This window comes from Pyxicephalus adspersus, chromosome 5 (genome assembly GCF_032062135.1).
Source record: "Pyxicephalus adspersus chromosome 5, UCB_Pads_2.0, whole genome shotgun sequence".
NCBI classification, from domain to species: Eukaryota; Metazoa; Chordata; class Amphibia; order Anura; family Pyxicephalidae; genus Pyxicephalus; species Pyxicephalus adspersus.
The window spans coordinates 144,820,527-144,826,526 of NC_092862.1; positions in this window are offsets into that span (position 1 = coordinate 144,820,527).

Genomic DNA, 6,000 nt, shown 5'->3' on the forward strand with positions numbered 1-6,000 from the left:
TATTATTATTAATAAACAGGATTTATATAGCGCCAACATATTACGCAGCGCTGTACATTAAATAGGGATTGCAAATGACAGACTCATACAGACAGTGATACAGGAGGAGAGGTATTTGTGGAGCTTTGCAGGGAAATTAGGAAAAAACAAAATATGCGTATGGACTTATAACGGGAGGCCATAATTCTACACCTAAATATAGACAAAACGTTGATTCATTGATTTGTTTGATATATGAAAGGATTAGAAAATCTGCCATTGATTGGTGTCTGGGGGAGATTCACATAAAGTGAAAAAAAAACATTAATGTTGTGTATTGACAAACCACATCCAACAGATTGATAGATTGGAACATTGTATGGAGTTTTATCTGTTTTGTGCATACGATCCGGAATTCTTTTTCCACCCCCCCCGCCTCGGTGGTCCTCTCGGGAGGTTGAGTCTGAGATGTGAATTATGGGACTCTTTGATCTGAGTGTTGCACCTGCAGGTTTAGGACTCCGGAGGATGTTCCTGGCATCTGGTCCCCTTGTCATGGCTCATCATTTCACCTGCATGCTCCCCGCTGGTGGGCGCTTAATTTGCCTTACATATGGCGCTCTGCACACAGCAGGCTGTAAATCAGCGGAGCAATGTGTGATCCTCCATTCTGCAGTCATAAAAAAGAAAAGTCCACATTTCCAAAGAACAAAATCACCTTGAGGATTCCTTAACCTAAACCATGTGGCATGGAACGTGTTACAGGTCACTGTACATTGTAGTAAGTTATCACAATGGGGGAGGGGGGACCATGCCACCAGATAGGCCCCCGCTTTGTATCCTTTTTTACATTTAAAAATCCCCCCAACTTATACATCTCAGCGAAGTCCCTTCTTTTCTTTGGTGTTCTTTATAATTCACCATATTGTAAAATATAACTTAGTTTGTAAAAAGACAGAGTAGTGATTTCTGGGAACTGAAGTGGAAATCCAGGGTCAAGTCCAGGGATCCAAAAAACAAAACCGTCTACCTAAAAATGTTCTCCTCCATTGCATATCTACCATTGAGCCCAGTTCCAAAAAAACTCCATCACCAACCTAGGTCCCTGGGTCCATCTGTCTTCTGGGTTACTAATAAACCCACAGCCAATGACCCACCTGGGATTACACCCTGGTAGCCACCTCTCATTGGAAGAAAGGAAAGGGTTCTCACCCCTCTCCCCCAGGTCCAAACCATGATCAGCCATCAATCTGGATCTTTGCTGACCACTCAGATGTTTGCCACCATGATGAGACAAGTTGTCATTACTGCTCTTCTCACCAGGCTCCCATTGCTCTTCAGGCATTTGGACTCCACCATGATGAACCCAGCACAGGGCACTGTATAGACCCTTCTATAACCCTGTCCATAATCTTCTCCAACCAAGCTTTAGGAGTACCTACTCAAGCTGGTCTTGTCCCCCAATGGGGGTCTGGACTCCTCACGACTAATGCCAATATGGGTAATCTTCTGGGCCCCGGTCTCCTTCATCGTGCTGGGGATTCCTGGGAAACAGCATAAAGCAAACATCACTTCTTTCTGCTGCTCTCTGTCCTTCTGCTTCTATGCCAAATGATCAACCTACCATGGTGGTCCCTAAAATGGGTTGCCTATGGGACATAAATAGCAATGCAAAAGCAAAAAACAAACTCACCTGGATGATGTCCAACTAAAGCCAAAAATTACCCAAGCAAACCCTGACAACAATCATGTTGAATAATGTATAAGTATTATATTATTAAATTAATGTTTCAGATTTTAAATCCCATTTTGTAGCTGTGGTTGCCTGCAGCTGTACAGCTATTTATAAAGGACGTTTGTTATCCTCAGACTAGCAGTGCCACATTTAGCACCTCTGGGTGCCAAGGGGTTGCTAATAGGGGCACAAAGGTGGCAAAGGGCAGTAACTGCAATGCTTCATTTTTAGGTCCCCCAGTGAAAGACCTCTAGTGACACACTACTTAATGGCAGAACCCCTCAGTGAATGCCCCCCCTGTAAAGGTTTTAGTGACAGACCCCCAAACACTCCATTACTTACCTGTTCATGCCCAATGAAGATTTGGTCACACCTCATCTGGAGTATACAGTCCAGTTTTGGATACCAGTTCACAAAAAGGACATTGTGGGATTGGAGAGAGTGCAGAGAAGGGCAACTAAACTAATAAAAGGAATGGAGGAGCTCAGCTATGAGGAGAGATTAGCTGAACTGAATCTATTATTGCCTCATAGAATCAGGAAGAATTTTTTTTCCCTGTTGGAGCATATTGTACCAGGGATTTTTTGCCTTCCTCTGAACCAACTATGTCTTATAGGGTTTTATATCTGGGATATGTTTATTTTCCTAAGGGGTGAACTTGATGGACTATGTAATATATCCAGCACACATCACATTTGGTAGCATTGCTGCTGGTGCCATCCTCCATGAAATAATTGCAAACTTTGCTTCTCTTGCTGTTCATATTGTAGTTCATTCCCCACCATTGACCGTCTTTTTTATTATGGAATTTCCCTTTTTAAAATTTAGTTGGGTTTTAAATGGCGCCTTGGAATTTACAAATGAAAGTAAAAAATGTAAAGAAAAAGTAAAGAAAACCTCTCTCTCTCTTTCTCTCTCTCTCTGTCTCTCTCTCTCTCTCTCTCTCTTTCTCTCTCTCTCTCTCTCTCTCTCTATATATATATATTTTTGTATATAAACACTTGTATAGTTTGTATGTAAAAGTAAAGAAATATATGTATGAATATACTCTTTATGGTGTATAGTTTGTATATAAAAGTGATAAGATACAACACACATGAAGATACGGTGAACCGCGACGGCTGTTAATGTGCTACTGAGCGTGTCGACACGTGCCGATGGGCCAATAACACTTTCCATCTGTTTCCCACATTACAAGAAGTGCCATGTGTGACTGAAGACTAATTACCACTCTTTATACGTATTTAACATTTCACCTTCGCCTGTGGGGTGACTCCGCACTATTCTGAGAATTCTCAGTCATTCAGGAAATCAGTAAACAAACATACAATCAATGACAATTCATGTATGATCAGTCCAATCCTCTGAAAATGTATTAACATACAGGGAGCAGACACAGCTCATCCAAACGGATCTCCTGGTTGCGGTGCTGACATTATTCTTTGTACAATAAGCTTCCCTTCTATATATACCCGGAATTCCCGGGAACACATTAGGCTGAGCCTGTGCAGGATAAGCCTTCTAGTCAGTAAAATGTTTGTAAATGTTCCCAAAGAATGTCTTATATTTATTCCCTTTTGCTCTGTTTTATAATATAACAATGCAAGTTTTTTATTATATCTAAAAAGGTCAAAATAGAGCAATATGGGCAGCTGGATTTTACCAATGGTTATATTCTGATGCCACATCCCTAATGTGGCATATAAAATATGGAAAATATGGAATATATGGAAACATATAAATAATAAAGTAGGTATTTCTAGGGACTTTTAACGCAAACAATAAACCAGATCTCACATATATGATAAGTTTAAGAAAAAAACTACATTTATTCAAATTTACAATAAAAAACTTTTTGTAAAAATATTACATGGGTTTTGATGACCCCACAATATTTGATACAGATACATATGCATGTTAATTGTTCAACGCGATTCACTGAACATATTGTGGAGTCATGTAATTACCCATGTAATGTTTTTACAAGTTGTAAGTTTAAATAAATTCCTGTTTTTATTATACTTATCTTATATGTGAGATCTGGTGGATTGTTTGCCTTAAAACTCCGAATAGCCCATTGCACACCTAAATCCCACCTTATTTTTGCATTACCCATGACTTGAATCCATTCCACATTCATATTAATAATGTGACATGGAGAGATCAGCATGGGAGATGTTCCACTTATAAACAAATACTTCTATGGCAGGCGGAATTACCAATAACAGGGGGTCCAGTGGCATGTGTAGGTGTTCATTTGGTCCTGGGCTAGTGGCACATCATGGTGCCAAGCTTGCCTGTCTCTGGCCAAGGATAGGGTTCATGAATGGACAGCACTAAAGTCTCTGCTGGTTGTAGGAAAATTTAAGCTAATGATGGGCCAATTTTGGAACAGCTTAAGCTCATTGGACACCTAAATCCCACCTTATTTTTGCATTACCAAAAACTTGAATCCATGTACCCGAATGGGTAATAATTTGTCTGAAATCTCCAATATCATAATTTGCATATTGATCATTTTTTAGACCTTATGAATGGCTACAGTGAGGAAAATCTGGATTGTAAAAAATCTCTGTGCTGGGGACAAAGCTTCTAAATGTCCTCGTCATCGTTCCACATTCATATTGTATTAATGATTTTTTCTTAATTCAGAGAGGAAACGATTTTTTTATTCCTTGTGCTGCCTTTGGGGACTTTGTGTCGATTTTCCACATATCCTCTGCGGGCTGCTTGGAAAGTCTTCAGCAGCGAACACGGTGGCGGTGTAGGTAATAAAATCGACGTCAGTGTACACTGTGCAAACAGCTTATGTCAGTGTTTAGTAAATCGGCCCTTTTTCGCCCCAGACGATGGAAAGAAGCCGTCCTTTAAGCACTCGCTGGAAAGTGTGACAGGGCCTGCGGAGGGGCACGGCTGGCTCTGTCGCAGCACGCCGGCTCGCCTGTTTACTTCTGTTTGATTGTCGTTAGGGAACTGTCGAGGACACAAGTCCATTAGCCTCCCCGCTGCAAGTGTTCGGTCCTGCTATTAAAGAACCAAAATGCTGTTAATTATTAATATTTTTTTATTGGTGCTTTTTATGGGGACTTGAGTTAATGCTGTGCTTTCTACAAAACATAAAGTAGACCTTTCAGTAATTTTACAAGTCTACATGAATACATTTCTGACATGTCACAGTATACAGAAACAGAACATTTTTTTTAAACAGCTGCACTTTTTATCATAAAAAAAGCCAATGCCGAGCTCCAAACCAGTGACTTTGCCTAGGCTGAGATGATATCATCAATCTGCTGCAGCCAGGAGGAAAGATTTTCTCATTCTCCTCTCCCCCCAGTGATCAGACTTTCTGTGGCTATGATTGCAACAATAAAATGAGTAGCAAGTTAAAAGTTGCAGCAGGTGCTGCCAGTACAGAAAACCTGTGCAAATGCCAAGATTGACATAACTGTGCCACCTTTGAGCTGCAGTCCTGGTAGATTATGGCAGCTGTGGATGATGCTGACCTGCACAGGTAGAGGTACAACTGGAGGTACAAGTGAGCTCTCTTCTTTGCAAGGGTTTGCTTCATTTTTTAAAGCAACATATGTGGCACTAGGGACTGTAAGGTTCCTGCACCTTTCTTTCAGTGCTCCACCATTGTTCCATGCACCATTGGAGATCCCTGGAAATTCCAGTGCAAAGTTCAGTTTTCTGATTCCTAAAATTTGCACACAGCTGATCAAGCAACCGACTCTGCCAACCCACATGCCAATGACATGACATGCCAACACACATGGCAACATTTGAGCTTGATTACTGGCTGCATGGGCACCAAATGCTGAATTGTGGGAAGCAGAGGAGGGAATCACTTGATTCCAATGCTTGGAAATATTAGGTTTTATTTCCTCTTTCTGCTGGGCTATGGTGGAAAATTGGAGAAAACCAGGAATACCTCCACTGCAAATCCCATCTACCCAGTTTTTGTTTACTCCTGATGCAAATTCTATTATCCAAAATTCAACAAGTGCAATGGTTGTGGCAGATGTGAACGCTTAGGAACTCAACTCAGATATAAGAAACAAATGACTAATGCTGCAGCATTTACCAGAAACTTAATGTAGATTTTTACCCTCTGTTCATCTCACTTCCATCCAGCATTGACTGACAGTTTTTATTCTGGACCAGCTACCTGATAGTGACAACGGATGGCCATACCTGCACAATGTGTGTTTACATTGCTGCTTGTGGTCTCCACCAGTTGTGCATGTTACAAGGTGACAATGCTGAGCACAATTGGGAGATAGTTG